We start from the raw sequence: 10384 nt of genomic DNA on the forward strand, positions 1-10384 counted from the left end.
CAGCTGGGAAGCGCTTTGTGCAGGCGGTTGTGGTATGGTTGTGGTGGATTGTGGCAATGGTGTTGCTGAATGAAATATGTTGCTTTTGTTTCCATTGAATTTATTACAACCACCTTCAGCTGCAGCTTAAAGAGATTGGAAAGCAGTTGCTTGGTACGTCAGTTTCCTAAAAACACCGGACCGTGGAAAGCTTTACCTAAAATCAACCACATGACACCACATGGCCACGTCAGGCTGAATTGCAGTTGACACAACAACCACAAATGCACAGTATTGATGGGGGAGTCTGGGGGCAGCTAACCACATTGTAACTGCAAGTGTGATGGGGCCAAGTCAGCCATGTTTATATGCTGACACGTACCAAGCTGGCACAACTTTTCCTCATCACTAATGTAACAATCCTTTTATGATTGTGCCAATGTGCTGCAAAATGTAGTAGTATTGAGATATTTCACTGTTATTTAAATGTAGAGAAGGAAGATAGATTGATGTATCATTTTATAATCTGAAAAGATATATATCACAAAAAAAACAAGAATAAAAATGGGGATTTGCAAGAACTATCAAGGAAAAATGAATCAGAAAAGTTGTATGGGGAGCATGGCTCGAAGCATGGCTGGATAAGCAGCACCACTGCTCAATCCCACTCATGCACAGGATTCTCATTGTCTGCATCCATGACATCGAAACACCCGAAAATGGTGAACACCAGGGACTAAAACCAAATTAGTGGTAATTCAGTTATTAATATATAGTATTTATATAGTGCTGACATATTACACCACGCTGTACAAAGTCCATTGTCATGTCACTAGTTGTCTATCAAAGGAGCTCACAATCCAATGTTCCTACCATAGTCTTATGTTTTTAATACAGTCTAAGGTCAATTTGAGGGAAGCTAATTAACCTAACTGCATGTTTTTGGAATGTGGAGGGAAACCCACGCAAACACAGGGAGAACCTGCAAACTCCATGCAGATAGTGTCCTTGCCAAGATTCAAACCTGGGACCTAGCTCTGCAAAGGCCGGAGTGCTAACCTCTAAACCACCCTTCTCCTTTTTCTCCCATACATGCTGATCAATCACTCCCACCCAGCAGTGGCACACTGACAAGATGGCCGGAGTGCTTGTCTCTTACACGGGGATGGCTCCAGCAATGGTATGGGTAAACACAGAACAATGCTTGACCTCCAAACATGGCTCCAACGAGCCCTCCACACATTCTAGGCCCTCACAGGGTTCTCTTAGTTCATGGTGGGTGGGACATGGAATTTTGCAATAAAGCTCTGACGCTAAATGAGAATTTAAATGAATGTATATATTGAATGAATATATTCAGGATACTACCTGATGTGTATCAGTATGCTTTAGCCTAGTTGAGGTAACAATATGAGATATAGATAGGGCTTCTCTTTCCAAGTTATTGCACAACTCAGCCTGGCTATGCAAGCTAGGGGCTTCACAATACTTGGAGGCACCTTGAAGATAGCACAATTTTTGTTACAAGACTGGACCCTGTGATATTCACTTATAACCGTACCCTCAATATGACTTCAGTGGTCAACACAAGAAAGAAGATCATTGGTTAAACATGCCCGGCCATCTTCCAAGGATCTTGTTGGAGGATAATTGCAAAGCCTTCAAAATTTCCCTTTGCTGCGTTGCAAAAGGGCCAGCCTGGAAATAACCACCAAGAAGTGTTTGCTGACCTTTTTGCCTAATGTGTTGAAGGAACTTGTAAAGTGGGCACCCTTTCTCTCCTCCCCATAAACTACTTTAAATTGGAGGCCCACAATGTTACATATATTCTGAACCCCTTTAAAGGCACAGTTAGTATGATCACACAAAATTTTACTGATCACCACATTGCTGTAGGCTTTGCTATCTTCCTGCTAATTTAAAATACGTTTTCTCCAAATTCATTTAAAAGGTTGGTCACCCACCTTTTCCAATTTTGCAGACACTACCTCAGGATGCTGCAATGCCAACCTCAAATTTTTTGGGTTCCCTGGGAATTGTACCCATCTTATAGGGAAACCAAAAACTATGCTCAAAACCCACCTCCAAGGCCTTGGCCACCACTTGATCGGGATACTTACTTAGAAAAGGTTGCATCCTTTCTACAATCACCGGCGTCATGCCCTTTTCCACCAACGTCCCCCCCTTTCCAGTCCCACTCTCTCTCTTAAATAACCAACACACTCCCCGCTTCATTGCGGACAGTTATCCAACCCCTTGTTGCCCACCACCCCCCCTTGAAAAAACTGTTGACCGCCTGACCTCCCCACTGACATTTTCTTCATTCATAGGCCTATATCTTTGTGGTCCCACCGCAATGACAGTTGCACCACCTTACGCTGACAAAATCTACTCGTCATAGCGTAACCAGGCGGAGCCCCCGTACAATCTGTTTGCCTCCCTAATCGTGTCTAGGTAACAAAACAGGCCCGCACACAATTCTGGCTAGCGCTCTCCTTTGACACTTGCTAAGATAGTAAACGCTTGTAACCAATTAAAAAAGGTGCAGGGAATTAGGCGATGTCTACGACTTTCGCTGTCCTCCTTACGCCCCTCCCCCATCGGCCTATCCACATCGAAGCACTCTAATGGTAACAAGGTAATAATGTCAATGTACTCACCTTTTAAAAGCCGCTTGCGTACTTCCTCTTTTAAATGTGCTCCTAGTAGTCCCTCAAAGCAAAAGTAGACCTCTCCTCTTGCCGCATCTTCCATGCCATCCATCGGTCCTGTCTTGCTGGCCTGTCCCTGCTTCGTCCCCCTGCCTGCTTCCTTGTCCCCCACCTCTACCACCCCTGATCCCCAAGCTGTCGCTCTTCCAAGCTGACCCCCCTGTCCCCCCACCTCCTGATACCCCCCCCATGACCCCCTGCCTCAACGCCTGCACAACTTCCCTGAGGCACCATAAAACTTCTTGCACCCCCCAAGACTGAGGCTCAGCAGGACCGATGAGCAGTCAGTATGGGCATTGCCAGTGATGGCTCCTATACTACACTTACCGCAACATTCTCCCCCGGTAATGGCGGCTTGGCTTCCTCTACAGGAGGAGGTGGAGGCTGCTGGGAAGGAGGTGCTGGAATAAATCCTGCAGATGGAGGAACCACACTCTCTTGCGCTGGAGGAGGGGCTTCCCTGCCATGGTACTTGGCTTTCTGCTGTAGGTTTAACAGGTGCTGGTTGTACCAATATTGCTGCTGTTCCTACGAGAGTCCAACACAACACATCACTGGGGGCTCCCAACACCGGTCCCCCTCAACTATTCAAAGGCCCCCCAACACCAGAGCCCCCCAACACCGGTCCCACCCCCCCACCAACCCTGAAATCCTGAACTTAACACTTGCCTTCCTTACACCCTGCAGTGTACAACCTCCCCCTCTCCCCCCTTCCCCCCCAGGACACATATTGCCAGCATTACCTGCTACCCCTCCACATCCCCCACATAACACACATTACATGTCCCCCCACCCCCCCATAACCCCCCTCTCACCCCAACACACAGTATATCCTGACTCTTCCCACCCCCACCCCCTTCACAACCCCTAACATGCAATACATCACATTCCCTCCCCCCACCCTTCCCATGAACCCCCAAAGGACCTACCTGGCAGATCTGTGGTCCCAGATCCTGATGTAGTCTGAGGGCCCTTCACCGCTGCCGGCTCCCAGGCCGCTGCCTCGTCCTCTTCTCCGGACGAGGTGATCTCTCCCTCGGAGTGGGGATCTCCTAGTGAGCCGCTACCACGTCACTTCCGGGAGTCCCCGATAATGCATTCCAGCTCCGCCCCTCTCCACTGGCCGCCTGGAGGACCTCCCAGGTCCAAAGTGGCCCCCAACAGCAACCGGAGCAGCAGCCCCAGCAGCCGCTGCGGACCCCTCAGCCCTAGGAGCCTCCGTAGCTGCGCCCAGGACCAGGCCGGCCGACCCACTCTTCCGCCTTCAGGTGAGGCCTCACTACGCGGTGACCTCCTCACTGCAACTTGGGGGCAGTCCCCCCTGGCGGCCCCAGCCCCCCGCTTTCTTCTTTTCTGCTGGGCCCCCGCAGAACCCGGTGACCCAGCTGCAGGTGGGGCCTCCCCTCTCAAGGCCTCACCTGCTGGTGAGAGGGGACTGCGCTCCTTGGCAGCTGCAGCCCCCTCTCCAGAGCTCCGCTGGGGATTCCTTCCCAGCTTTTACCCGGCCTTAGCTCTGCTTTGCCAAGCCTGCAAGGTGGAAGGGTCCCTCTGGGGGCTCCCAAAACGGCGTTGAGTTCTGGCGAAGGGTTCTGGGCTTAAGCGCACCAGAGGCCTATGCCTCTGAGGGCGTAGCCCCCCTAAACTAACTACCTGGTAACCACTAGAAACCCCCCCCCAATAGCTTCGGCCACCCTAGCTTGCAACCAGGCCTCACCTTGTGTAAGCTGATCCATCATGGTGTCAAAAGATGCCCTGTGAATTCTTCTTCCCGCAAAAAACTGTTCCTCTCTTCTGTTGTATCCTACTACATAACCCCTTTACTCTCCTCCTTCATTTACGACTCTGCCCCCTCTTAACCACCCCCTCTTTCTCCCCTCCACTTACAGTTAACCCACACTTGCTGGGGGCTGCCTTCACACTCCTGTCATGTCTGCCCTACGCCTATTCTCTGCTGCGGGCCTCCCTAGAAAACAAAACATTCATGTGCTGTACAAAAGATATCAAAGGAAAAAGGATAAATGAGGAGTAACAGTCCATAGTTGCATGTCTTGTCCAGCAGAACAATATATACCAAAGTCAATACGATCGGAAAGGACAATATTTATAACAGAACATTCATGTAAAGATGTCACTAAGACAGAAATGGGGGGGGGGGACAAGGGAGCAAACAACAAATACAAAGCCCTGGGGGGTTATAGGGAAGTAATGGGTGTGGACAAGGTGGGAGAGGAAAGGGGGGATAAGGTAAATGAGGCAGGGGAATTATAGGCATCCCGACCCGGAATAAGGAAAAATTAGTACATAGGATATCATATCCCGCTATATCAATGCCAAGGGGTGAATGTCACCTCATTACAGATAAGTCTGAAATTAAGGAGATTTCTTAAACCAGTCCCAAGCTGACTGAATTTTTCATATTGATCTTCATCTGCAGTTACTGGAAATTCTATATGCTAGAATCTTTTCAAGTTCCATAAACCAATCTTTTAAGGAATGAATGCTGCTTTGTTTCAAGAACTTGGGAATGACTGCTCTGGTTAAAAAATGTCGGAGCACACATTTACGCTTAGCGCTTTGCTGGGAAATGCCAGTTTGTGTGTCAAAATTAAGGCCTGTTCCCATTCAGAATCAGCGATATAAATTCAGTTCGAATTCCCAATATCTGGTGTATAGTAGAAAGTTGGGATTGGTATCTGGCAAAAGGATAATGTATAGAAGGGAGAAGATATGCGATGAATGGTCAGGGGACCTCAATATCGTTTCTTTGGCAGTCAGGCTTCTGTGAAAAATGTGAATATCTCTGAGTGTGGATATGAAAGAGGAAAGCTACTGCTATTGAAACCAAGGGGCCAAATTGCCACAATCTCTAATGCTTAAGGGAGGGATGGGAGTTGTCTGTTGGACAAAATGACCTGAAGGTGTCTATGCTCATCGAGGTTCCTAATAAGGAACCGATCTGTATTCATTGCAGGGGGGAAGGCTGGGTTGTCAAAAAAAGGAGTCATAGGATCTATCTTGGAGGAAATTTTGCCCAAACATGAGATTATCCCAAACATGTAAGAGATCTAAGTTTGGGTAAGTAGTATTTGGGGTGTTTACAAATTGTAGAGATCTTAAGTGTAGTGGTGATAATGCATTCTCAAGAACCACCCAACTCTTCCTATCCCTATTATGAAACCAATCTACTAATCTTAATATATATAAATATCAGGAACACCTGCTTTACCCCCAGCCTTTGGTTTGGTTAGTGAATGTGAGGTTGTTTACCTTTCCATATAAATGATATGAAAATTTGTTGAAGTTTTCCTAAGTAGAAAGCTGGGAAGTGGATCGGCACCACTTGGAAACTATAAAGTATACGGGGCAGGATGTCCATTTTAAGTGAGCTAATTCTGGCAAACCAGGACAGGGGTAAATAATTATACTTGTGAAGATCTGATTGGAGTTTACAGAGTAGAGAAGAATAATTATAAATCCGCACCCGGGCATGAGGGGCCGAATATAGAGCTGCAATACGGGATAACATAGTGGAGCCCAAGCAGATTTGCCTTAATGATGCATACATAAATTCCCAGTTCACCATATCAAATGCCTTCTCTGCATCAATTGGTTTTGGCCGCTTGCGCTAGTAAGAGTGTCTTGATGGTGTTATAGCTTCCCTACCTGGAATAAATTTGACTTGATCAGAAATGGCATATACTGCGAAAGCCTGTTTGCTATTAAATTGGAGAATTTTTTAGCGTCTACATTTATCAATGAGATAGGCCTACAATTGGAATATTCCGAATTGGTCCTTGCCTGATTTAGGTAAAACTGTTAAATGAAGAGAAAACCCTGGTTAGGAATGGGGACAAATTAAGAGAATTTAATTTAAAAAATTTCAGAGTAAAGTCATCTGGACCGGGCCTTTAACCCAACGTAATGCTTTCAAGGGCCATAGATACCTCCTCTTCAGTGAAGGGTGTTTCTAAATGGGAAACAATATCATGGTTTAGCGTCGGTAATGCAGTAAAATCTATGACCTTGGGATGAGCGAGTGAAATTTTAAAATTCGATCTCGCAGTGAATCGGGCTGTTCTCACTTACCGAACATGTAAGCGGGAACGGCCTGTGTAAATTCGGCCTTCAAGATCGAATTTTTTGGGACCTGCAAGAGCAATCAGGGGAGCGTAGCTGACAGCTCTGCTCCCCTGATTGCTCTTTCAGCCCTGTAGTATGTGTTCTTTAATAGAGATTCTCTATCCAAGAACACAGGAGTCCCGCCGCTGTGCTCATCATGAATCAATGGAGCCGTGGGAATCCTCCTGTGATGATTCCCACGGCTGTAATAATTGATGTACTCCTGATGTACTCCTATATACTCCTGCAAAGACTGTGGGGATGTGTGCAAAGAGTCAAGGTTATATAAACCTGAATAATAATTTTAGAACACTTGTAAAATGCCCTGGGGGATAGAAGGGGTTGTACCCTGAGGGGTGCGGATGGAGGAGATTTATGTGGTTGGTGCCCTGGGATGTAAACCCCACGCAAGAAGTTTGCCACATTTGTCCCCATACTGATATATCAGCTTGCGGGATCTGTCCCTGTACTTTTGATGGGCCAGGTCATATAATTGAAGAAGATGTTTCCTTGCAGCTGATAGCTCCAAAAAACATTTGGTGCCAAATTTTGTTTATGTAGCGTCTCCAAAAGTGAATTTTATTTGAAGTATCTGTTATATCCTGAGATCTGATCTTTTTGAGACATGCACCCTGTTGAATTAAGCTACGTACACACTTCCAATTATTATCGTTAGTAAACGAACGACGAACGATCCTGCACGATATCTGCGAACGATCGTATAGCACCGATCCTGTACATACAGATAACGACACGCTCGTTCGCAGATATTGTACACACAATAGATGAGATTGTTTGAACGATACAGGAAGTGATGTGCACCACAGGAAGTGAGCGAACGTTCGTTCATCGCGCATGCTCAGACCATGAACGATCACTGAACGACCGTACATACGATAGATGGTCAACGATCGTCGTCCAATCCGATCCTCCGGTCCGGTCGTTCATTTCCAACGACTATTCTCGTTGGTCGGCGTCGTTGGTTACTTTTTTTACGAACGATTTTTGGCCAGTCGGTCGTTCGTCGTTCATTTCCAACGATAAAAATTGGAAGTGTGTACGCAGCTTTAGAATGCCTCTGATAACAGCTTTTAAAGCTTTCCATTGCATGGGGAGAGATGTAGGGTCAGAGGTGTGGTCACCAAAAAAAATGGTCAGACCAGGGACAGATGTCAATAGACGCCGTAGGGTGCCAGTCCAAAGCTCTATGGCTAACTAAGATGTAGTCTATACGTGAGTATACACGATGTGGGTTAGAATAGAAGGTGTAATCTTTTGTCGTAGGGTTCAGAGAAGGCTGTGTCAAAAGAAGTGTCAATCAATTGAAGCTCCTGGAGTTTAGATCAGAATGCATTAAATTTAGAATAAGCAATAGAGGTTTTCCCAGATGAGGTATCAATCCTAGGGTCGAGAGCAAAATTAAGATCTCTGTCCACTAAGAGGATACCTTCTGCGAATCCTTTTAGTATGTCTAAGTACTTTAGAGTAGCAACTGAAGGCTGTTGAATATGCAAGTAAAGAGAGGTCACTGTATAAATTCATCCCCGGGTGGTAAATTTTACAAACACATATCTACCCAGTCTACCCAGGGTCTAGAACCTGAGCTGGGAGGGATTTATGAAATTCTTTAGATACTCCTTTCGATTTAGCTTTAGGATTAGTACTATTTAACTAGGAAGTATAATACCGGTTGCGCAGGGACGGTATTTTTTGGCGTTTGGAAGTTTGTTTCTTAGAGTAAAAAATATGCACTTTAGCCTTGGATTTGAGAAAGTTTGGAGGGACTATTCAGCCCCTTGGCATTGAGAGTGCGGATTTTCAATATTTCTATGTTTTTTTTCTAATGTACTCACTCCTGATTTTGTGTTAGATATGTTTATTTGCTGTATTTAGATATGTCCTGTTTGTTTCCTGTGTTGTAAAAGAAAAGAGTTGGAGAATTAGGTTTAGATACTGGGTAGGTTATCCTCCCTAGCGGTATTCCTAAATGTGACTCACACTCCGGGTAGCTTTTAACTAAAAAGAATTCCACTTACCTTGTTCCGTCGCTGTCCCCCGGGGTCCTGCTGGTCCCTGCAGGTCCTGGGGACACATCCTTACTTCTCGATCTCCAGCCGGCGAAGGAAGAGGCGTTCTCCGGGGTTTCCCGGTGGTGTCGGTGCAGGCGACCGGATCGGTGGGAAATTTAAATCATTTTGTATTGGATTCAATACAAAATAGCTGTATTGAGTCCAATACAAAGAAATAATGATATAATATATACATAATTATATTATATATATATTATAGCTGCTACTATACAGATTTTTGTACAGCTTTTTGCATGGAAATTTGGATGGAATTAGACCACTAGGGAGGGTATAGATCAGGCAGGGGGTAAAGTTAATCAATAGGTTGGAGGGGGGCAGCAAAATCTGATGATCAGTAGCCTTCCCTACGTGTGACACTATTCAGTAAACAGGTTTATACATGTGTGCTGTAACCAATAGCAACCAATCCAATGCCTCTATTTATGATTGATTGACCCTAGATACATTTTGATTGGTTGCAATGGGTCATTGCACTTACATGACTACTATAACTACTTCTGATGACCGTATAAATGTATCATATATTCTTTTTGTTAATTCACAAGGTTGGACAAATCTTTTCACTTTCCATGTAGATGAACCTTTCCAGATATTTGACAAAAGCCGCAGATAGATATTGATAGTGGAAGGATCTCTGTATGTCGGCAGTTTATTGCAAATTGGACATTGACAGCCATGTTTGTACAATATCCACCGGGGTGTTGAGATAGATGAGCTCCTTGGCACTATAACATGTTGGCCTGGCCAAACAGGAAGTGTAAAATATTCATACGCTATGCTATTCATACTCTCCGCATGCACCTGGCTCCCATGCTTGCTATTCATATGCTATTCATACTCTCCACGTGCACCTGGCTCCCATGCTTGCTATTCATACTCTCCGCATGTACCTGGCTCCCATGCTTGCTATTCATACTCTCCGCATGTACCTGGCTCCCATGCTTGGTATTCATATGCTCCGCATGCACCTGGCTCCCATGCTTGCTATCCATATGCTCCACATGTACCTGGCTCCCATGCTTGGTATTCATACGCTCCGCATGCTCCTGGCTCCCATGCTTGGTATTCATACGCTCTGCATGTACCTGGCTCCCATGCTTGCTATCCATATGCTCCACATGTACCTGGCTCCCATGCTTGCTATTCATACTCTCCGCATGCACCTGGCTCCCATGCTTGTTTGAATGCAATATTTGTTGGGCCATTTTTGAACTATTTTGGCTTTACATGGAAGTGTGGATTTACATGTATTTTGTTTGTTTGTTTTGTTTGTTCTTTTTAATTTTTTTGTCATTTAGTGTAAAGTTTATTTATGTGTGTGTGTTTTTTTTTTTATGTATTTTTATATCTTATTGGGAACTTTTAGCAAATGTTTCTTTTGTATTTCAATATTTTTATTAAGATTTTTGAACAACAAAAAAGTACATAACAAACATGAGACATATCCAAAAGATAAAGAAAACCAACAGCGTCCAGAGTATGGGA

Source organism: Pyxicephalus adspersus, chromosome 7, assembly GCF_032062135.1.
Source record: "Pyxicephalus adspersus chromosome 7, UCB_Pads_2.0, whole genome shotgun sequence".
NCBI lineage: Eukaryota > Metazoa > Chordata > Amphibia > Anura > Pyxicephalidae > Pyxicephalus > Pyxicephalus adspersus.